We start from the raw sequence: 12,450 nt of genomic DNA, 5'->3' as shown, positions 1-12,450 counted from the left end.
ATAAAATAGAAAACATTAGAAATAATACAAAATTTCACTAAACAAAATGATATGAATTTGACAATGTCTGTTGTGTTGTATGAAGTTGTCTTCAAATTAGTTGTTGAGATTACCATACATATGCACACAAAATTGGAAAAAAGTTATAAGAAATTAAAAAGAAGAAAAAACAATTTAAGTATTCACTGCTGTTTTCCATACACCAGCAGGAATTAGTAATACAATTATCCAAACCATCCCACGCACATACATAGGTATATCTCTACTCCTGTCCTTCTTCTTATCTCAGTATTTCCTCCCTTTGAACAGATTCATTCCCTTTTCACAGTATCTATTTTGCTTATCAGATTTTATTTACTTTTTCAGATTCTTAACAAGACAATATGATGTTTGCACAAGTGGGTCTGATTTATTTCACTTAAAAGTATGGGCTATAGTCATATCCATTTGCCTATCAAAGCCTCAAATTCATCTTTTTTATAGATGAGTAATAGTTCATTGTGTAAAACTATCACATCTTCTTTATCCATTCCTCAGTTGATGGGCATTTGGATTGTTTCCGAGATTTAGCTATGACAAATTGCACTGCTATAAACATGGGTACACATGCAAATTAAAACAACAATGAGATTCTATCTCACCCCAAAAAGAATAGTCATCAAAAAGTCAACCAGTAACAAATGCTAAAGGGGCTGTGGTGAAAAAAGAATCCTTCTCCATTGTTGGTGAGAGTATAGACTCATACAACCACTACAGAAATCAGCGTGGAGATTCCTCAGAAAGGTAACATTGGAGGTCCCATTTAACTCAGCTATTCCCTTCCTGGGTATTTTCCCAAATGACCTGAAAACATCATACCACAGTAATACACGTTTACATCACCCATGTTTATATCAGTCAATGTCTAAGCAGATTTTATGTGGGTGATTCCACTGGATCTGCAGTTGATTAAAGTCCAGGTCATGAAAGGTAGAGCACAAACAAGTAACAGGTGTTCCAAACTATCTGATGTCCTCGGATGATCCTGTTTGGACACACGTGGGGCTGATCTGCCATCAGACCATCCCAGTTGATCAACTGAAGTCATTCAAAGCAAGTCCATTCCTCTTGGCAGTGACTCACTCAGGAAGGAGACTGTGACCTAATCCTGGCCTTAGAGAAGTAAGAGGAGAAAATCCAGAGATTTCCTGTCTGAAAGACAGGAAGAGAACATCTTTCTCCTTTTAGGACACATTGCTATAATGGATAGGATGCTGTGGACTGAAGCCAACACTGACAGTGACAGAGTGGGTATGTCCCAAAAGACTCCCCTTGTAGACTCAGTCAGCTACAGAGACATTCTAGTCCTATGTAAACTAAAGTATTTTTTTAGTTGCTAAGCCAATTTGAGTTGAGAACATTTTACTTATAGTCAAAAACATCTTGAGTGAGGCATCTTTTAATGACCTATCGGTATCTAAATGCTAGAACAGTGACAACTATTCCATGGAAACAAAAGGTTAGCAGGTGAGGCTGGGACTCATTCTTTGCCTTGTCTTCCCAGTTGTCCTGATCTTTTATCCTTCTCAGCCTCCTGCCATCTTTTTGTTCTTTAGTAATGCTAAGCCAGGCTTCCCTTTTGTGCAGGTGGTCCCTTCCCCAAATGACTTTCTCTTGCTCCCTGTGTGAGCGTCCCGGTGTCAACCTCTCTGACCTAGCAGCCTGCCAAATTCTGCTCAGCTTTCGCTCTTTTACAATCATTCAGACAACACTCCCCTTGAGACAAGGGTGGGATGACTCCTTCGATACATGGCCCACCCCTGCTTTTTAAAATCACTGTGGCAGGGCATCTCTAGAGTGACCCTAATGACCCCCCCTTTTATTTAAATTTTTTTAATTTATGTGTGTGTGTGTGTGTGTGTGTGGCCAGCTCAGCCCACCAGGGGGTGGGGCTGGTTCGCATGTGGTGCTGGGGGATTGAACTGCGATCCCTGTGCTTTGCTAAGCTTGTTCTAAGTAGGTGCTTTAGATCACTGAGCCATCTCACCAGCCCCTGACCCCCCCTTTTTAATTTTAATTTTTTACATTTTTTGTTGTTGATGCAGGATCTCATTATGCAGTTGAGAAGTGTAGTGATCCTCCTTCCTCAGCTTCCCCAGTGCTGAGATTACTGGTGTGTTCCTGGGCAGGGCCATCACAGTATTTGGTACCAGGAACCAAAATTGGGTCCTTGTGCTTGTCAGGCATGTGCTTAGACCACCTAAGCTGTCTCCCCAGCCCGACACCCTCCTCCCCTTTTGTGCACGCCCTTCTCTTTGCTCTGAACTGAACTTGGGGCTCACATAAGTGGACTATAGCAAACTTGATGCTTGTTTCTAATTTATAGCATCACATCCGAGATTAGGTTGGAAAGATTATGGCTCTTACCTCTGGTTCCCTTTCTCAGACTAACTGTCTCAGATCACCAATGATCTGAGAATCCTTGAACGTTTGCAGAGCTGCTTGTGTGGTGAGGGATGGAAGCCTGGAACAGCCTCGCCAGTGAGTTGGGAAACAGTGTGATCCTGCTGGCCACCTGAACTGTTGGAGGAGATCGTGGCTCTCACTGAAAGCTTGGCAGCAACTTTGTGAGACACTGGGACCCAGAGGTGCCCAGCTATGCCATGCCTGAGTTCTTGATCCAGAGAAACTGACTTAAAATGCTTAATATTTTGATCTACTAAGTGATGAGGTCATTTGTTCCTCAGCACAGGATGGCAAATTTAGTAATTCTTTCCTGAGTTTTCACAGAAGTCTACAATTCCCTCATTATATTGCCTATATCAGTGTTGTAAGTAGCTGGTGTCTTTGTCTGCCTTCTAGCTTGTAAATTCGGAGATAACAAGGACCACACAGAAAATAATATTGTTCTTAAAATATGCTTGCTCTCCCTGAATAAAGATAGAAGTTTGGGGCTTGTAAGGATGTGATACAAAGATTATTGTGGAAACAGAAAATGAGATGGAGATGAGAATCATAAAGGTAATGAAATTAATACCAAACATTAAAATAGCTATTAACCTGACAAGTATGTAAACAGACGAGGCACCAGCTAAGTTCATGCTAACAGATAAAATACCATTTTCAGTATCAGACCCTGGCAATTGGCACTGATATCATGGTAAAAGCCATCAAAGAGGAGCTAGGGCACCGCGAGGTAGAAGGTCACTGGCCAGGGAAGCCAGGAATCAGAGTTCTCAGCTCTGCCTTTGTCTGACCCAGTGGGACTGCCTGCCTGACCTCTGCCTCAGAGCTCCTCAGTGATGACGTTAAAGGAGGTGCTGCATCTTTTAAAGATGTCTTTAGCTCTGACATTCAACTTTACATACAACTTGTTCTCTAAACCCTATTTCAGAGCAGAGGCCCCCGATCTTTTTGTTCTCCCATCCCATCCCATCCTATTTGAGGGAAAGCGTATGAGTGATTCTCATTCTATTTGAGGGAATACATATGAGGTAGGGAAAACACATTATGTGACAGGCCTCTTAGAATTTGTAGGTAACATGTGCAGCATATAAAAATTTCCCAGATGCCTCTGATCTGCTTGATATCCACCTGCTTCTGCAAATATCCGAGGTAAGGCAAAAATGTAATGCCAATAAGTGAAGATAAACAGACCAGAAATTCTGCTGCTTGATGCAATAGCTATAGTCGAACATGTCTACAGTCAGTAGAATCTTTAAAAAATAGTTGACAATAATATAAGAGGAAAAATTTAATAAGAAACCTATGCCACAGGTAGAATCACTGCCAGAATATGGATCTTAGTAACACTAACACAAAGTTTCTGGTTTTCCTAGTGAGTGGGGTGCTTTATACATACCAGCTCCTGAGGCTGCTTATCTATCATGTTGTGACAATAATTTAGAAGGTAGCACTTGAAGGCACTTACCAGACCAACAGGAGATTTCTACATCTATAAGAGGCTATTGTCAATATCCCTGAGTAGAAAATACTCATACTACTTTAATTAGTTTCTAGTAGAATCTTCTGAGATGTAATAACAGTATTATCAATACTAAGGATAGTAGCCAACATCTGTTTCATTCGTTCATTTTTCAAAATATTTTCCATTTGTCATTGTATCAATCTTGCAGTGTACCTGGGAATCAAGCAGAACAAATGTCCTGAAGGATTAACCAGAGCCTGCTGTGGGTCAGGGGACTAAGGATGACACTGTGTTGGATAAGGTTGGTACTCTTGGGGATCCCGAATCTAGGAGCGGCAAATGTAAGCAGACAGTTCCAGTGTCACCAGGCCTTTGCTGTCGTTCCTTATGTGACCTATGACTCTACTCTTTACCCGTTCTGCACCTAGTTCCAAGAGTAGACTCCTTCAGTATTGGCTCTTTAAGTGCCACTGTTTAACTGAAGACATTTGTTTTGGCTAGCTCAGTCAATGAAAGTCTCAGTTCTGTTTTCTTAATTGAAGTATAGTTGACATTCAGATAAATCACAAAGCAAAAATGTATACATTGGTAATAATTCACATGTGAAACCACATCCCATCAAAGAGGATCCATTGTCCTTTAAAGCATTTCTGTTGCCATGGAATAATTCTGTCCAGCCCATTGGTGTGACCCTATCCTCAGCAACACTGACCAGCTTTGTGTTACTGTGGATTCTTTTGCATCTTCTATTATACCACACAAATGCAATGTATTGCTTGTCAATCTCCTTTCTTCACTCAGCAGACTTTAAAATTCATTACCACTGTAATACACACTAATAGTTCTTCCTTACAGTTGTGTGACATATGATGATGATGAATGAATTGAGGCTATCATCACATACAATAACACTCCTGCTTAGCCCCCGGGTACCCACTCCCTGAAAGTGTACCTGTTACCCACTTATCTCTTCCTGGGTGTCCCTGTTGTGGGTACCAAATATAGGATACGTTGGTATCATGTGTACCCTGGGAAGCAACAGTAGCAGGAATGAGGAAAAGATAGATAAGAAGACAAGAGCTGGGTCAGGTGGTGGCTCATTGCCTGATTAGTAAATGACTCCCTTGATAACAGTAGGGTGTTTATTTACACATTTGCAAAGTTGGTATCACATGAAACAAGGTTGGTTAGGACTAATAGCTGATATTGACTAGGCAGGATGCTTTTCTCAGGACTGAGGTAGCTTGACTACTTTAGGCACTGAGGCCTAGTCCTGCTTTCACACATTTGGCTAATTTCCAGGTTCAGCAGCTCCTGACTAGATGTTCCAGTGTGCTATAGTTTATGATGGAGTGTACAGTATAGTGTACTGTACAGTATGTTCAAGTAAATCCTTTTTGTGATTTCAATTTTCTAATTGACCAATGACATGGGACATTTTCCCTGTACTTGTGTGCCATTTCTATAATTTCTTTGGGAAAGTAACTTCAAACATTTGACCATTTTTAAATTGGGTTCTTTATATTATTCAATTTAAGATGTATTTACCCTAAGCACTAATTTTTATCCAACATATGAATTACAAACCTTTTCTCCTGGCTTGTTTTTTTTCATTATCTTAATAATATATTTCAGAAAATAGAGAAATTTAAAATTTTGAAGTCTCAATTTTATTTTTTCAAAACAAGAATAAAAAAAAAAGAATAGACTCACTAGGTCACCGCAAAAAAAAAAAAAAAAAAAAAAAAAAAAAAAAAAAAAAGAATAGACTCCTTTAGTCATTCCAGTCATACTCATCCCATAGGGAAAATAATTACTTGTATTTATTTCTGAGCTTTGTGTCTTCTCCAGATATGGAATGAATCCAGAAACACAGGCCATAGATGGCTCACTGCTTAACACTGTTGCTTCTTATAGGTTCTGAGGATCCTTTCACAAGGCTCCATCTTGGAACAAGAGCTTACAGTTAGAAGCCCAATAAGTGAGGTGTCAGAAGTTTTATTCTTCAAAGAAAACCAGTGTTATGTTGGAACTGGAATATACCAGCTCATGAGAGCCAAATGCAGACATCTCTTTCCAACTAGTGTGTTCAGTGGTGCCAGATAGATGGCTTTAGATTGTCCATGGTGAGAGTATTTTCATTCAGGAAATTGGCCAGCTCTATAGATCACAACTTTTCTCCTCCCGGAGAGCTGGCTGCTAAATGTTTACCAGCATATCACAGCCGTAGCTTCCTTCACCTGGGACTTGATTAAGTTGATGGATTTACTAAACTATTCTGCATAGGATATGCATAACAACCTCTTAATTTGGACTTGAATGTAATTATACTGACTGTATTAATTTCTTTTTTCCTCCCCTTCCTACATGGGTTAAAACTCCCTTAATTTGGCATGTAAATTCATGCAAAACAGCAAACAATTCAGGTTTTATGCTGAGAATTTTGGAACATTAATAACGCTGCAATCTTGATTATGCAGCTACCAAGCCAATGCTCATTCAAAACCACCCCCTCATGTTGCCACCTACGGGAAATTCTCTGCTGAAATGAGCTTTTCTTCTATGATTGACAAATACGTATCTTTCTTTTTGTTGAGTAAAGGAAAACAAAAAATCAAATCAAAACAGAAAATGCAGATGTCTTCATCTTGAAGATTTTTCAAATCATCCATTTGCACAACCAATTCTTCTTTTCAATCTGTGTTCCCAAACAAACAACTTCTCCAAAAGGAAGTACCTGTTCCTCTCAGTAGCCACACTGAAAACACACACTTCCTCAGCCTTCTCACTACAATGATACATCCAGAGAAGAGGCTGAATGCATCGATTTGCTTTACTTCTTTGTAATCTGGTGCAACAAATCACTAGGTTTGTAGCTTTTTCTGCTAAGCTGCTTCTATTTTTTTCCTTGCTGATACTAAAACACGTCCTTCTGACCACAGTATTTCCTAGTTGCTTGTCTTATATTTGTCTTTCTCTTTCTACTTTTTAGCTCTTACAGACTTTAACTGAATCCATTTTCTGCAGAAAGTGATGGGCTTTGGACCAACATGAACCAGATACCGTGTTGTTAAGGTGAGAGAGACATACAAGGATATAAATCACTAACTCTGCCACCTGTAACTACAGCAAACAGAATGGTATCAGAGCAGAGATGAGGGGAAGGTGGACTGCTTCAGGTGGCAGAGCCTTGAACTGAGCTTTAGAGTTCTGCTTAGAATTTTGCTATGGAAACAACTTGGGAAACAAGTTTGGGAGGAGAAATGGTACACTGTATTTGGTATTGAGCAAAAGCAGTGTATGTGTGTGGACCCTGATTATTTGGTTTAAATTCTGGCTTTGCCAATTTCTGAGTGACTTCAGGCAAATTACCTAGACTTATCAGCTGCCTCATCTGTGAAAAGTAACCATGTAGCTCATAAGATTGTGAGGAAGATTGGTGGTGTTAATGAATGTAAATTTCTTAGGAAGGAGCCCACACACCTTCAGTGCCCACTAAATACTGTCATTTACCTACTACTCCAAAAAAGTGAAATATCTTTTAAAAATTATGACTGTAAGAAATAAAAATGGTTTCTTAAACAGCATAATGATGAATAATTTATAGTAGAAAGAAGCACTGATGTTTGTTAGGAAGTGGCAAAAATTGAAGCTGGAATTGCAGGTGTGAACCAGGGCCTGGAGTAGCTTAGATGCACGCTCTATTATTTGCTTTTTTTTTTTTTTTTTAACTTGGAGGGTTTAAGAATCCACTGAAGGATTTTAAAGGAGACAGACCCATTCTGCTTCCTGCCACTCTGTTGAACATTGACATTATTGTCACTCTCCTGCACAATATTGTCAAAGAGAAACATAGTTATGCTTGTTCAAGATGGAAAGGCAGATTTTATTTGAGTTACAGCAATAAGGAAGAGTGACACACATAGACTGACTCAAATTCACTGGGAGGTTAGTTGGGAGATATTTTAAACATTGGTGTGTCAAGGGAGGAACACTGGAGGGCATTGCTAGGCTGCTGGTGTTTAATGCCTGGTACTTCTCCATATTAAATTTTTCTTCTTTCAAAGAGACTGACCAAAAGGTTCTGCCATTCTTGATGATTACATTTCAAAGATGTGGCTCCTGGGTCCTTGAGAGAGAAATCTCTGCATTGTAGAAGATACATCTTAAAGGGACTTAGAAAGCACTTACAATGACAAGTTGTCCAACTAAACAGTCCAAGAGGTGAATGTTGGTGCTTGTAGCCAGGTTTTGGTTGAAACCAACAGTGGATTCTTCGGACGGCTTTGCTCTATCCCAGGTAGGTGTTGGGAAGAAATGGGGCTGTGCTGAACACATGGTCTGGGTTTGGCAGAAGCTTAGCATGAGAAGCAGATAAAATAAATCATGCTGAGAGTCTGCAATTCTTATGGGCCCATATCGAAAAGGCCCAGCTGAGAAGAGGCTCAGAGGACTGAATGAAGCTTTATTAAGGAGAGAAACTTTATGAAGGCTTTCCTTTAGCTTTCTTTCTTTTTGCATGACACCAAGAAGCTTCTCGCCTAACTTTCAGCACCTTTTGGGATTTTTTTCCTCTTCTCTGTGAACATTTCTCGTTTTGGCCTCTGGGCTTTTACAGGAGTTGAGCTCTGTCTCCCCTGCTTTTTACTTATTTTTCAACATCAAAGTCCTACGCAGTGAATGTCTTATATCTGCAAAATCTTATTTGATAACTGTGAATCTTTTCTCTGAACTACGCAAATCTCTTTACCACACTCATTAGCCCTTAATTATCTTATATTTTGAGTTGGGAACCCATGGGGTTATGGAAAGTGTGCTGGGCTTAGAGTTTACAGAGACTTACATCTCGGTTTTCCCACTGAGCTATATGCACACAAAGAAGTTGTATTTCTGTGTTTCATTTCTTCATCTGTAAAATGGTTTAACCAAAATACTACAATGATCAAGTTAAATGATATGGTGCTTTGAAAAGCATGCAACCTGTAGAACACAGCCCAAACTTCACACACATTAGATATTTATTGAATTTATTATTTTCAATTGGATTTCAAGGCTTTTAGGCCTAAGATGATAGTTCATATCATTCTTTTTCCACAATCTTAGAATGCTGAGCCTGTATTAGGTACCCAGTATATACTGGCTGAATGAGTTGATTCTGAGAGAGAACATTGTTCTCTTAGTGAGAAGGAGTCTAACACATGATATATTCTGTGATGAGCTTAACAGATGCTCAATAAGTAAATGAATCCTCCAGATACCTCCCAAGGAGCTGAAATGATACAGTTTATATTATGACTTAGATTAATGAAGTTTTTGATCTCCAAAGACTCTCCAATAGCTTTTAAAACCCTAAGACAATCTAGGCAGAAATCTGAAAAAAAAAAAAAACCCTAGGAAATAGATACAATTATGGGTAACTTTGAAAAACTATCTGGCTGCGTGTCAGGTCCAGCATAAAATACTTGCAATTAGAGATGGAATTTCTCATCCCCTTCCTCCCTTCTTGCTGGGTAGGCTATCTTTGAGTAATTAGCTTCTAAACACCCTCATGTAATAAATGAACAGAACAGAAGACTCTGAGAGTGATTTATTATTCATCATGAAGAGCAAGTGAATGAAATAATTTAACATCCACTAATCTCTAAAAGGGACCCACTCATTTTTAATCATCTTGTATGACATGTGATCACTCATTCACACACATCCCCCGAGCTCATCCCACTGCAGGGAGGCCATACAGGCAGCAGAATGCTATTTACCTACTTCTGTGACATGAGTGTATCATTAGGTGGATATTATAGCCTGTGGGATTGGGACCATGTTTTTGTGCAGTGCGACAACTTGACACAATGCATATACATGTCACCTTTTGCATCCCATTAGTATCAAGGGAATAGACAAATGCTAATATGGCATAGTGATAATTACACGGCTCACAGTGCTGAGGCTAGGAATAGAAGTGGCAACCATGTGGCTGGTTCTGTATTGTGGTGGGTCTGTCACACGAGAGAGAACGCTAAGAGAATGATAACCTGATGGTAATGATAATTTTGTCTGTCATGAGATGAAGCCCAACTGAAGCATTTCTTATTCTAATTATAATTATGCCAATGAATATTGTACAATTGTTTGTTGATGAGTCACAGGAGAAGACAGAATCAGTAACTTGAAGTCCAGGGTAGTTAGGAGTATTCCCTTTATCTAGCTATAGCATTTACATTTCTAAAATGTTTAACGGATCTTTTGCCAAGTTTTGCTGTGATTATAGACCCGCACATTTCTAAAAGGGCAGAGGAGAAAATAAAATTGATTCAGAGACCAGTTAAATTGACCAGTTAAACTTAGTAATAATGATTACTAATAGTACCTATTATTTTGTGAGCTGCACGATGCCAAGCATTGTTTGCATATTATCCTATTTAATTTTCACCACAGTCCTACAGAGTGGGCAATATTAAGCTCATCAAAATGTAAAGGAATGCATTCATTCAGCTACTGTACCTATCAGTGTCAACTACTTAGGAAACAAAATTTTAATTCAGTTGTACCACTTGTTTTGAAAATAATAAAGTTAATATTTCCATTCCTGTAAAAATATTGTCTTTGTATTTGGATATAACTTCAGTAGACTTATTTTATTAGAATAACTATACTATTATTCCATTGTTATTTCTACTACTGTGTTGTAACTTTTAGTATAATTATTATCTCCAATATAATCTCCAAGAAATAGAATATTCATTTTTGGGCCAAGGTCTGATAGACCAATGTACATGAAGGTGGATGTGAGCCACGTATAGGACAGACACCTTGTTAGAGTGCAGCTTATGATTCAGCAGCTGTGCAGAGATCCTGCAGCTGTAGTAAGCCCCATGGTGGTTCGCAAAGTGCTGCTCCAGAGACCCCAGATGGGTGGAGATGTAAACTGAGATAAACTGGATTGAAACCATCGATGACGTAGCCATCGTTCAGCCTTTGAAATTAAAGCAGCTGTAGTATAAAAAATGTTTAGTGGGTTGGGTAAAATGTTTAGTGGGTTTCTTTTCTCCCCCCATGAGTCTTATATATCAGGATACAATTCACATTTTACCTTATTTTTCTGCAGATTTCTTCACATTTCATCGAGGTTATTATTATTATTATTATTATTATTATTATTATTATTATTATTTGCAGAATCAGGATGGAACTCAGGCTCTTGCACTTGCCAGGCAAGTGCTTATTCTACAGAGCTATCTTCCTGGCCCTCATCTAGGTTATTTTGGTCTTTCTTATTGGAGCATTCCTGATAGGCTATCTAGTTTCCATGTAGTTCTGACCAAATGAAAGGGTGACCTACAGACTTCCAAACTTCTGAGAAATGCAAATGGGTGCTATTAGTTTTGAGTACAAAAACCGAGTAATAGAATGTTCATGACAGGAAAGACCAGTATGGCAGATTTTACCAAGCCACTTGGTTGGTGGTGTGAAGGGCCACGGAATATCTTCAATTGTGTATTACTTAGTATTTAGCGGACGCTGTCCCTGTGAGAGACATCCTATAAGATTGTGCGCTTTGCAGAGCTCTTATGTCTTTGATGTGAATGCTTACTTGCATTGTAATGAGACATCATATGTGGGAGGATAAATAGCAAGTGTCTAATAGGTAGGTATTTCTATCAGTACAGGTGATTGTCAAAGAAAAACAAAGGACTCAGCATACATTCTTACACAGAGGACTTGCCTTTGTGTTTTGTAAGGCTTTTGGGGGGATGTGCAGCCTGTCTGTAGGGCTGATTTAATCCAATCTGAGAGGAAGGCAAATGAATACTGAAAATCTGTTATGTCCATCGTGACAGCAATTGGTTGTAAGAAAGAAGGAACTCTAGGGTCAAGCCAACTTGAGTTTGACTGGTGGCTTTGTCACTGCCTGGCCATTAGATTTTGGAGAAACACCACCTTGGAGTTGCTCTGTCTTCTTCTCCAAGCAGGGACAATACGGTTGCCTCATAGATTAGTGCAAATGAAGCAGGAGAGAAAGTGGCTGTGACCAGTCAATCGCACAGATTCAGAACACTGGAACACTGCAGAGAAAAACTGTTCCTAAGCCCTGCAGCTAGGAACAATTAGAAAGTACTACCTTTAGCTTTTCTGGTGCAAAATCAAGCAGGTTTTCAATAAAGACAGGCCAGATCTGATGTCAGATAGGAATAGGGGCTATGAAGGTCAGACCACTAACCTTGAGATGACTGTGGTCTTTTTCAATGGCTGGCTTTCACTGTGAAGAATGTACTGTACTTTATTTTCTACCATTAATTGGCCTACATTCACTCTGCAGAGTTTCTTCCTGCTCTTCTTCCTCTTTCTTTCTTCTCTTTCTCCTTCTCTGTCCTCTTTTTCCTCCTCCTGTTTTCTCCTCCTCCTCTTCCTCCTCCTCTTCCTCTTCCTCTTCCTCTTCCTCTTCTTCTTCTTCTTCTTCTTCTTCTTCTTTCTTCTTCTTCTTCTTCTTCTTCTTCTTCTTCTTCTTCTTCTTCTTCTTCTTCTTTCTTCTTTCTTCTTCTTTT

This window comes from Octodon degus, unplaced genomic scaffold (assembly GCF_000260255.1).
Source record: "Octodon degus isolate 3935 unplaced genomic scaffold, OctDeg1.0 scaffold00110, whole genome shotgun sequence".
Lineage (NCBI taxonomy): Eukaryota > Metazoa > Chordata > Mammalia > Rodentia > Octodontidae > Octodon > Octodon degus.
Note: the sequence above shows the minus strand (reverse complement) of the source record.